General features: G+C 34.2%; 1 protein-coding gene across 5 annotated transcripts in view; it reads left to right on the top strand.

Moving 5' to 3' along the window:
- The window catches only part of LRBA (LPS responsive beige-like anchor protein), a 726,864-nt gene that overhangs the window by 352,015 nt on the left and 365,906 nt on the right, over positions 1-8,943 (top strand). The window lies entirely within an intron of this gene.

An 8,943-nucleotide genomic window follows, 5' to 3' on the forward strand; every position in this document is an offset into this window, starting at 1 on the left:
TACTTTGAGGGAATATATCCTCTGGACTGGTGGCATGAAATCCAGACTGCATGTGATTAGAGGATATGGAAATGAAAAAATAAAGAAGTGAAATATCCGTGACAGGTTATTATGCTTTATGTTACACTTATATTAGGTAACACCATTATACTTCTCATGGTCTGTTTTAGATAACGTGTCAAGCCATAATTAGGTATTCTTTGAAAAGAGAAAACTCAGGGGCCTATTCTGAGATCAGAACAGCTTTCTATTGTTTATATGATCTATATCTATACCCCATTATAATAATTGGTTATGATTACAACCCAGATTCATTGAAAAAAAACTTGGTTATAGAAGTCTGCAAGTAGTCTACCAATGGGTTTCCTTGCATTCAGTCTCTTTCAATGCTATTGCAGACTTCCTAGTGGTTTTAATAATGAAGTTATTAAAACCACTTCATTGAAAAACCTAAGACATGACATTCAAGACTTGTGGGTGCCATTCCTTAAATCTTCCTTGCCATTCGTCTTTTTCATGCCTCTCTAACCACACCAGGCAACTTGTGTTCCACACACACTTTGTATTTTTTCTTTATCTTTTCTAATGTTCTTCTTTGTGTTTTCAGTGCTGATCCTATATTATGTGCTTGGTGAGTTCTTATTTGTCTTTCAAAAACCTTCCAAAATGTGACTGTGTCCAAGTACTTTACCAGTCATTGTCTTTCTTTTTCTCAGAAGCATTACTTGGTAGATTATTTCTTTCCTCATATATGTTCCCATACCATTTGATAAATATGAGTATTAAAGCACTTATAGCCTGGTATGTATTTTCTTTTCCCCCAGTATTCTATAAGGTACTTGTAGAATAGAAGCCCACAGCATTAATTTTGGTATTTTCAATGCCTGGTCTAGTACCTAATGTATACTACCAGGTCTTAAATATTTGATGCTGAATGAAAGAAGGAACATTGATATGAGATTATATGGATGTCTTTTGTACTTTTATTTCTTCTCTTCTTTTTTTTGAGCATAAGTGGGGTGAGTAGAAGTTCCCCAAGTTCAGGTGAAAACACAGGAATAAACTCTTCACTCAGGCATGAAATTTGTTATATTTAAAGTAGGTCTGGTATTTTTATATCATATGCCATCCTCCCAAATTTTGGTAGGCAGTAATGGAGATGGCGCTCTGGTACATCTTTTGTTATCAATTTGAGATCTGAATGTAATTTTTGCCATCTTACTTGAGCCTGTGCTTCTATAGACTCCTTTACCTTCATAGACTCCTGGTCTTCTGTATGACTTCCTTTGAAGTCATACAGTGAATTCAAAGTTTTTTTTTTTTTAGAAATTCAAGATCTACATTCTAGATCCCTTTCTTCTCTAAAATGATAATTCCCTACAGATAATCAGAGTTCTCATCAACTGTGACTTATTTTAACTAGGTTATATTTTGTTAAATAGATTTTACATCAAGGTCTGAATATGAGCAATTCATTAAATTTACTCAAGTTGTATTTGCACTTTAACAGAACAATTTGTTAATGTAATTAAATTGCTAGTTTGTAAAGTTTGTGAGGGCTTTCCACTGATCTAACCGCTTTTATCTTTTATAGATTTTAGATTTTATCTGTTTTTTTTGTTTTTGTTTTTTGTTTGTTTGTTTGTTTGTTTTTTTAAAGAGATAGGGTCTCACTCTGCCACCCAGGCTGGAGTGCATTGTCATAATCTTGGCTCACAACAGCCTTGACCTCCTGGGGTAAAATGATTCTCCTGCCTCAGCCTTCTGGGACTGCTGCCACCCATGGCTAATTTTTAAATTTTTTTTAATAGGAACATAGTCTCGCTGTGGTGCCCAGACTAGTCTCAAACTGCTGGCCTCAAGCAGTCCTCTTGCCTCAGCCTCCCAAATGCTGGGATTTCAGGCCTGAGGTACTGGCCTTACTAATCATTTGTAGATTTTGTAGTGAGATATACTTATCTTTGTTATTAAATAGTATTCTCATTTACTTCTTATGCTTTCACTCTTTTTGCTGACTTCTTTCTGACTGCTTCACCTTTTCACACAGATCTATACTGCACAGCAGTATTTCTTAACCTTGTATACATACTGGAATGTGGGAAGCTTTTAAAAAAGTTCCATTGCCAGGATTGCACCCCAGGTGTTTAACTGGTTTGAGGCATAGCCTATTTATCTGGTAATTCTTTTATCCTAACAGGTGTGTGCTTTGGGAGGGAGTGGGTTGCTACAACCCCCTGGAATAGAGGTGATATTCTGCAGTTTCATGTAGTATCCTTCTCATACCGACATTTTTGCGAAATATCTGTCATCCTCCACCAATAGCAGATGTTATAGTGTCAATACAAAATTCTGAACTTTCTAAAAAATTTAATTTTATAATCTTTCACATTATAATAATCATGATTTTTCTTGGATTACATTATATTTGTTAATGTTCACCTCTATGAAAAGAAAAAAAATATTGGAATTTAGATGACATTTTACTTTCCACTTAATCTCTTTCAGATTTTAAAGTGTGTTTTAGACACTTGCTTTTGTAGTTACAGATACTTTAAATGCTGTATATAAGCATCCCAGAAATTATGTACAATTTGAAAAATTTTTGATATAGCTTAATGAATTTAATTATAACCATGATAATAGGAAGCATGTGGAGATACAGTTCAAGTACTTAAAATAAAACATGAGGCTGGGTGTGGTGACTCATACCTGTAATGCCAGCACTTTGGGAGGCTGAGGCAGGTGGATTACTTCAGGTGAGGAGTTCGAGACCAGCCTGGCCAACATGGTGAAACCCCATCTCTACTAAAAGTACAAAAAAGAAATTAGCTGGGCATGGTGGTGGGTACATGTAACCCCATCTACTCAGGAGGCTGAGGCGGGAGAATCACTTGAACCCGGGAGATGGATGTTGCAGTGAGCGGAGATCATGCCACTGTATGGCAGACTGGGCAATAGAGCAAGACTTAGACTCAAAAATAAAAATGAAACATGATACATTGTATTAAGACAAATCTAAGTGATTATTTATCCTGTAGAATTATTTTGTAACATATTTAATGGACATAAAAGTTTTATTTGTAAAAGTTCTTTCTTTTTGCTTTTTTTTGTTGTTTTGGAGACAGAGTCTTGCTCTGTCGTCCAGGCTGGACAGCAGTGGTGTGATCTTTGCTCATGGCAACGTCTGCCTCCTGTGTTGAAACGATTCTCCTGCCTCAGCCTCCTGAGTAGTTGGAATTACAGGCACCCACCGCCACACCAGGCTAATTTTTGTGTTTTTGTAGAGATGGGGTTTCACCATGTTGCCCAGGCTGGTCTTGAATTCCTGACCTCAGATGATCCTCCCCCCTTGGCCTCCTAAATTGCTGGGATTACAGGCGTGAGCTACCACACCTATTCTCTGTTTGCTTTTTACATAGTCAAATCACTTGCTATTTATTAAGTACTGTATCAATTTCAGGGTATATATCGTAACCCTCATTTGGAAACTTATTTTCTGATAGATTTTTCAAGTTTTGAGTTTTTGGAATCTTATTTGTCATGTGCTAAGTATTATGATAACTTGATAACAGTCAATCAGGAAGGCATATCTATTTAATAAAGAAATAAAGATTTCAGCAGGGTTTTTTTTTAAATTATTTTGGCTTGCAGACTATTATTGTAATAGGAATGTATTAAATATCCGTTTGAAAGAACAGCCCAGAGATGGAAACAATTTATGTGTTTCATATATCTTTTTAAGAAAGTATTACTCTTCCAGAATAAGGTCAAGATAGGTCTCTGATCAGTATCAAAAGAAGGGGGGAATCTATTTTAAAACTTTTTTAGAATTCAATTGTTTTTGAGAGCACAATATCTGTGGAGTATCGATCGTCAGGGTCCCGTAGTTAGTCAAAGGCTATCTCCTTTGACTCACCCCTTAGCGTGGTGTCATCCTCCTTCATGTGATAGATTGTTACAATCTCAGGCAGTGTAATTACACACTAGCCAAGTGGGTCATTTATTTCTTTACCTTCACCATTTACCAAAAATCTCCTTTATCTTTGGGAGCCAGATCTTTCTTTTGCAGTAAAGCAAAATAATGGCACATAAAACATTACATGTAAGAACTAAGAACCTTAAAATTATTAAGAAAATAACTTAAAGAAAACCAAACTGTTACTTCTTAACATTATTAATACTGTTAAAAATGTATATTAGACACTTAAGAGTAGTGTCAGACACATAGTGAACATACATGTGTTACTATTTTTAAGTTTAAAAATCTCAGTTTTTTATACTTTTTGAAAATGAAACATTAAAGTACTTTGTTTTACTCTATTATACCTTTAAAAACCTTAAAAATCCCCCATCAAAATAGTAATGATCTTAGTTTTTGGGGAAACTCTAGTATGAATTGTTATATGATTTTTTAACTTTATATACATAAATACAATGTTAAATGCTTCCACATCTCGGAAATTTTGAAAGGATAAAAAATTTGTTTTTTAACCCATGTTCCTATGGAACTTAATCACTTTTTCCCTATAATTTGAGGTGTAAGTCCTTAGAATAAATGGTATAAATATTGTTCTTTAACTTCAAATGTAAACACAATGTTAAATGCTTCGACATGTAGGAAACAAGTCATGTTGATTTTAAAATGATAACCCCTAGTGGTTATTACTAAAAACATCTTCTGTTTGCTTATATGATATAGAAGCATTTTAGCATAATTATTAATTATAAATAAAAATTATATTGTGTTTTTTAAAAAATATATACTTTCAGCTTTAAATGTACTTTGCTTTAAAAACAAAAATAGGAAAACAAAAACATGTCTCATTCATAGGGGAAGTCTGTCTTATGGATTGCTGTTCATCATTTCCTGATTTTGTGTATTTGCTCACATTAATTCATCTACTTGTACTTCTCCCTTCTGTGCTAATTATTCTGAGCACCACTTTTTATGACAAGCAAAGTGTGAGTAGAGATCGCTCCACTGGGTCATGATATTTCCATTCTATGAGCTCTTACAACATTGATGCCAACTCCATTCATTTGGCTTATGTTTGTTACATATTTGTCTTGTTAGTTGTTTAACCTCGTCTAATCAAATTAGCAGTTTCTTAAGGGCAGATATTGTTTCTACTCATAATACTTCCATCATATCTTATGAATAATGCTCATTTATTTATTGTCAATAAATATTTGTAATAGATATTGAGTTTCACTGTTTGCAACATTGTTCTAAACACTGAATATCTAGTAGTGAATAAAACAGACAAAATTTCCTGCCTTTATGTTTCTTATATTTTAGTATAATATTCTAGTGCCCAAAAAACACTTATTTAGTAATACAATGGTTGGAATGACTACTTTTGCAATCAAGGGAGTTTTATCACAGTAAATGTTTTAGAATATTTTTGTAGACTGTGTTGTTCTGAGCAGTTCTGTGGCAGCCCTGAAAGGTGGTTTTACAATCTGATAAAAGGTAACTTTGTTGTGTAGACAGAGATCAGGCAGTTTATGCCAGCTCTGTAGTGTACTCTGGAATTAGTGCATTTTGAAGATTGGCTTTATGTAACCTCTGGATTTAGAAAAAGAAAAGAAAGAAAGCAAAACCCACAACAATGCAAACAAAATAAACCTTCTCTAACAATATAAAAGTAGCTCCTGAGTACCCTGCCAGAAATGAGCATTTCCTAGAAGGGTAGTATTTGCATTTCATCATTTTGCTACTAGATTAAAATGAAAGATTTGGCTGATGATCTTAATGTGAAAGTCTAGACGTTTCACTTGCTGGCTGAGAAGCCTAACAAAATGAAAGCAACACCAAAAACAAACAAACATAAAAGTTGGAAGAGTAGTGGATCTTGGCAGCAATGGCAGCTACAATTAGGATGGATTGCAAGTGGCAGACATTGTGAAAACAGAGAATGAACAAACAGAAGCAAAAAGCCACTCCAAAACCCAGAATGTCATCACACATCTTCCCTGCTACCCTCTAACCTCTTCCCCACAAATGCAAATGTGAAGATCCTAAAGTTAGTCTAGGTTTGGGATGGGGAGAGAATACAAAAGGATGTTTTAGGAGGGGCAGTTGGCTGTAAATACTTCCCTATACAGCACATTAATATAGAACCTTTGGAAGGTAGCTATTTGAAAGACCCTTGAGGTTCCATTTCACCAAGATTTTTAAAATAGAATTTTGTATTTTAAAATCATATGAAAACTTTATAATTAGGCAAAATTAATCTAAATGACAATTATTTTTCATTTCCATTGCTATTGGTTTCTGTCCTGAGTGAAATAAATGGATAAGCATTGCTCTTGGCAGTGGTGTGAAAAGACAGAAGCAGCACACTGGCCATTTGTATATCTTGACAGCAAACTTTTGGTTTGCCAAGTGACAGTTTTTAGTCAATGCCCATTGAGTGGATTGCTCTTGCTAAAAAGGCATACATTGCTAGAGAAAACATAAACTTGTAGGAAAGCAATTTAGCACGATCTACCAAAATTGCATATTCATTTATTCCTTGACCCAGCAGCCTCAGTTCTAGGAATCTGTCTTAAAGATTGGGTGGCAAAAATAATAAGGCTATTTATCACAGCACTATCTATAATAGCAAAAGTCTAAAAAGGGTAAAAATATCCATCCAATGTAGGAAACTGAATAATCTGTTTTACATATACACAATGAAGAATATCTGTATACACTGCTTTGAAAGGGATCACCAGGATAAATGAAATTTCTCAGGATAAATGAACCAGGATAAATGAACAAAACAAGATAGAAAAAGGTATATGTAATATATAACCCTTTATGTAAGGAGTGGGGAGGGGAAAATGCAATTATATTTGTTTATATTTTTAAAACGGAAAGTTTATCCTAAAACTAACAAAAATGACTTTAGGCAATAGAAGAGACAAGGTAGAAAGATAGGAATTGCAAATAGACTTCTTGGGCAGGCACGGTGGCTCACACCTGTAATCCCAGTTCTTTGGGAGACCGAGATGGGTGGATCACTTGAGGCCAGAAGTTTGAAACCAGCCTGGCCAATGTGGTGAAGCCCTGTCTCTAATTAAAAATACAAAAATTAGCCAGGCATGGTGGCAGGCACCTGTAATCCCACCTACTTGGAAAGCTGAAGCAAGAGAATTGCTTGAACCCAGGAGGTGGAGATTGCAGTGAGCCTAGATTGCACCACTGCATTCCATCCTGGACAGAGTGAGACTCTGTCTCAACAGTAACAACAACAACAACAGTAACAACAACAACAACAACAATGAAAATGGACTTTTCTCAATAAACCTTGTTTTCTAGATTTTACTTTTAATACGTAATTATAAAACAATTAAAAAATGTTTAAATCAATGACTGAATTGGAAGCCAAAGGAAATAACTTAATTTGCTATTATATACTACATAGAGACAAATTATTTCACATAACTTTAGAACACAGTAGTCTGAAGATTCCTAGTGGGACCTTCTTTCTCTCAAGAGAAATATTAGACTATTATTGGTTATTGTTGGTAGTAGTCTTGCTATTGTTACTCTGAATGTAATTCTAATAATTTCCCAAAGTGACAGCCTTTCAATATATTTATTTATGAAAAAATACTTACTGAATGAATTCCTGACACATGCTGAGATACAGTTATGACCCTATAGTGTAAAGCAAATAAGTACTTATGTTAATGGTATTGGAAACTGAGATTTTCCAGAGCAAGAGAAAATGAGAACATATATAAAAATTGAGAAAAAACTCCTTTTATCTTAAATTTCAGTTGGAAATATCTATAAAACTCATTTTTAAAAATTAAACAGTATTTTTTTTTTTTGCTTTGTCTACTTGAATGGCCTAGAAATGACAGACAATCTGGTAGCAGCAAAACCCCTCACCACCTACATTGTTTTCTCTAAATAGCATTTGCCAATGAAAATTATTGGCTTGATTGGGCAAGATCAGCGTGGACCATCCTGTTACGTCAGAGGCCAAAGATTCCTGGGGTGAGGTAAAAAAGGTTGCAGGAGATAAGAAGTAGCTTTCACTAGCCAAAGGATGAAACAATCTAAAAGTAAAAGAATGAGTACAATAGATTGAAACATGGCAAATTATGTTTAAATCCATGAGTTCATAATGATACTCATTGCAAAATCTTTATAGATTACCTTCAGAGGATTCTGGGGAGGCAGGTTTTAATGTCAAAAACCAAATATTAATGTTAGAAATCATATGTTTATCTTATTTTTCTATATAGGCTATAACTTATAATAACTACATCGATGAAAGAAGGCTTATTTTTTGTAGAGACAGATTCTCGCTATGTTGCCCAGGCTGGTCTGAAACTCTTGGCCTCAAGCGATCTTACCGCCTTGGCCTTCCAAAGTGCTAGAATTATAGCTGTGAGCCACCGTAACTGGCTAGTTCTTTTTATTGAAGAATTGCAGCTAATAAATGCAGAAAGAATAATAGAATTATAATAGCAAAAAAACGATACCTGGGCATAATCATCAAGGGCTACTAAAATGATTAGGAAATAAGTTGATATGGATGTTCCTAATGAATGGTCTAGGCTGACATTACCTAGATTCATGGACCAATATTAACATCACCAACAGAGAAACAGGCAAGTATTTATTATGTGTCCAGCCTCAATTTGATCAAGTCTTGATTACTGTGCAGTCTAATATGGTTGCCACATATGGCTATTAAACACTTAAAATGTGGTTAGTCTGAACTGAGATGTGCTATAAGTTATAAAATACTCATTGGATTTGGAATGATATTCAAATGATGAAAGGATCTAACAAAGAATGTCAAATATTTTATTTTTATATTGATTGCTGAAATAATATTTTGAATATATTGGGTTAAAATATATTATTAGAATTAATTTTGTCTGTTTCTTTCCTTTTTTTATGTGACTGTTAGAGAACTTTAAAATGTATATGTGATT

The sequence above is a fragment of the Sapajus apella genome, unplaced genomic scaffold, assembly GCF_009761245.1.
Source record: "Sapajus apella isolate SASKATOON/1434 unplaced genomic scaffold, GSC_monkey_1.0 scaffold61, whole genome shotgun sequence".
In the NCBI taxonomy this organism is placed as follows: domain Eukaryota; kingdom Metazoa; phylum Chordata; class Mammalia; order Primates; family Cebidae; genus Sapajus; species Sapajus apella.